A 3,305-nucleotide genomic window follows, 5' to 3' on the forward strand; every position below is an offset into this window, starting at 1 on the left:
CATCCCCGGCTGGCTCTGCGCGCATACTGTGCCCCTGCGGCTGCCTCTGGCCTGGCCTGAGCTCCCTGTAACAGCTCCCACTCCTTCCTGATAAGCGGTTCACCTGAACTTCTTGGGCAGCTTTCCCCCACCTCGCAAAGGCCCCTCCCTGACGAAGGGCTTTTATTGGGCCAACCTCCCGGAGCATTTGCATTGAAAGGCAGGTTTGCATTTCAAAGTGCAGGAATCAAAGTGGCAGGCAGTGGGGCGAATTCAAACGGTACAAATCGCTCGCCCGGCAGAAGGGGGGAAAAGGAGGCCCATCCTGTGGGAAGGTTTGAGGCGGGTGGGGAAAGGCCGAGCGGCTCCGGGAAACACGGAGACCTCCGGGCTCAATGACCCGCTCAAGAGAGCGGAACTGCTGAAGCCCGGAGAACATTTACAAAGTCTCCCCTGCCCCTGCGAGCACCTCCATGATGGCAACGGAGCGAGTCCCTTTCTGGTGGCACCAGTACTACTAGGGCCTGATCCAAAGCCCGATGAAATCAATGGAGCCTTCCCATTGAGTCCAGGGAGCTTTGGATCGGCTCCCCCGCCCCGGGGACACATGCCCAGATTTGGGTTTATTTCCCTTGCTGACGACCTGGCGCTGACCCTGGGTCCGTGTAACTTCGCAGCTACTGGGGAAACGTTGGGGCTTCTGTCAAGGGTCTTGTTTTCCACCGACTTGCTGGGGCTGCTGTCAGGCGCCAGGAGGGCTTGGCTGGGGACCCGGAGGAGTGCGCCTGTTATGCGCAAGATATGGACCTTCATAAGAACACAGCGAGTGTAAAATACCAGACTTTTGTGCCCCTAGAAGGGCCCAACTGTCACCATTTTAAACCTACACATTACAAAGCTCCGGGGTCTAATCGCAGTTGGGATTCCAGTTTATTTATTACCCACAAAAAATCCCCCCTTTTCTGGCCTTTTTCCCTCGGGCCTGACTCAGGCCAAATGTCAGGACGCTAATGGGGAGTTTTGTTTGTATCAAAAACTTCCTGACCTGAGAAACCCTCTTAAATGACGAAGGGAGGGAGTGAAATGAGCCACTGGCTTTGTGAGGGTACCATGATCACGTTATCTCCCCAACACACCAATGGCTGGACCTGTATTTATAAGGACGTTGGCCTTCCCAGCTCCAAACTACGTCCTCCAGTTAGTGGAAAGCCTCCTTTCCCGACTGGGGCAACCGCAGGCTGCCGGTGCGGGGACAGGACTGGCTCTGTCGGCCTGGCTCTGCCCTGTAGGGACACTGGAGGGCGAACGCTAGTTGGCTGGTGGGGAGGCTCTTAACCATGGGATCTGGCCGTGACTTGGCGGATGGAGGGAAAGATCAGATTCATCTCCATGCCTGAGAGGGGAATATTGGTCGTCCCCCCACCCCAGCCAGGCACACTGCTGGACACAGTGCGCTCAGCCGGTTCACCCCCTCCAGTGCTGCGGGGACACCCACCCGAATGGGCTGTCCATTGCCCGTGTCACCCCTGGCCCAGACCCTCCAGCCATGTGCCCGAAGCTTGCCCCCTGAAGCCCCCGAGCCTGGCAGTCTCCCCCCGCCCCACCCCATCTCTTTCCTCTTGCTGGGGCAGCTCCCAGAACAGCTTCCCAGCCTGGCTCTTGTGGCGGGGGAGGGACTGGGGGGAGGGAGGACTAAATGGGGAAATCACCAAATGCAGAGCAGGGGGCCCCTGGCCCCACTGCCTAGTTCCACCTCTTCTCCCCTGGGCAGAGAACCACCTCCCAACGCCCCTTCGTGCGCTTGGCCAGGGGCCGGGCAAGTCAAGTCCTAGGAGGGGGCTGAAGTCTCTGCAGTGTATGTGGATTACAAGAAAGGCCCCGGCTCCGCTCAGCCCCTGCCCCCCAGCCTGAACCCTAGGGTCGCCAGGGGATCATGCGCGGAAGCTCACCCCCAGAAGAGGAGTATCCCAAACACAGCCTTGGCCTGCAAACCGCAGCTGGGCTCCGGCTCCAGGGCGCTCCACCCCCGGGGGCAACCTCCGAAAGGAGCCCGATCCCTTCCGCACTGAACGCGGCAACAACCCCCCCCCCCCACATTCGCTTCAGTGGGAGAGCAGCCCCTGCTCCCCGAACCTCCTCGGGGGGATAGGAGTCCCGGGTGAACCAGAGTCCTTGGGCGGAGGGTGGGTGGGTCTGGCTGGCCTCTCATCAAAGGCTCGAAGTGCGGCGGAGACTGGGAAAAGGGCGAGAAGGAGAAGGAAACAAGCCACGATGGGCGGTTGTTAGAAGGAAATAAACAAGGTGCCTCAGAAACACGTGGAAGCTCTGTCTGTAGTAATGACAATGTAATGTAACTGCGTCTAGCCAGAGCCGGAAGGGACCATCAGCATCTACTCTGACCTCCCGCGGAGCCCCGACCTTACCCAACACCCCCAGCCTATATTATGGTGTATATAGTGGGCTGTACATTTCATATGAGGCACCCCGGGGTGCTTTAGCAATAATCAGGACACTGGCCATTGGCTATTCTGGAGAACAAAATCGACATCCCTTATATGCCTTGTTCCTTTCCGCCTTTATTTTCTTGGGAGTCAGAGGTTTCATGTAAGCCCCGGTGTTTCTTCGAAGCATTGTGACTGAACCCCTTCAAGCATAAAAACGATGTCCAGTTTAAGCACTTGTTTTGTATCTGGCCATCCCGGGCTTTTAAAAAAATGCCTTCGAAGCTGGAATTTGACCCTCACTATCTTGTGTCTCAGAATGAATTTTTCCAGCCAGGTGAGGAAGAAACGTTTTCTCAGCCTTCCCCATCCCCCCCAGTTTAAAAAGTTTGTATTGCGTTCTAAAACAAAAAGGGGGAAAGAAAAGAAAAGAGGAACTATTCTATTCTATTCTGTTCTGTTCTGTTCTGTTCTAAACCATCCATTCATTTTTATTATATGAGCACTAAATGGGTGTGGAATTCTCTCTCTCTCTCGTAGCCCTCCGCCATGGACAAAATGGTTTCACTCCAGCATGCTGATTCCGCGGACAGCTTGGTCCCAGCTCGGCACAGCCCTGCTGTTTATTTCTTACCCACATTTGAAAACCAGAACCACACTGGACCCATTGGCATTTTGGCGCAGACCGTGCAGAACAAGGGCATTTCCTCCCTTTTTTTTAGCCTCATAGATTCGAAGGCCAGGAGGGACCGTAATGATCATCTGACCTGATCTCCAGCATGACACAGGCCAGAGATCCTCCCCCAGTAATTTCGGCACCAGGCCCATAGCTAGCGGAGCTTTTAGCAGGACAGCCAGTCTTGATGTAAGACGGCAAGTGAAGTC

Source organism: Natator depressus, chromosome 8, assembly GCF_965152275.1.
Source record: "Natator depressus isolate rNatDep1 chromosome 8, rNatDep2.hap1, whole genome shotgun sequence".
Lineage (NCBI taxonomy): Eukaryota > Metazoa > Chordata > Testudines > Cheloniidae > Natator > Natator depressus.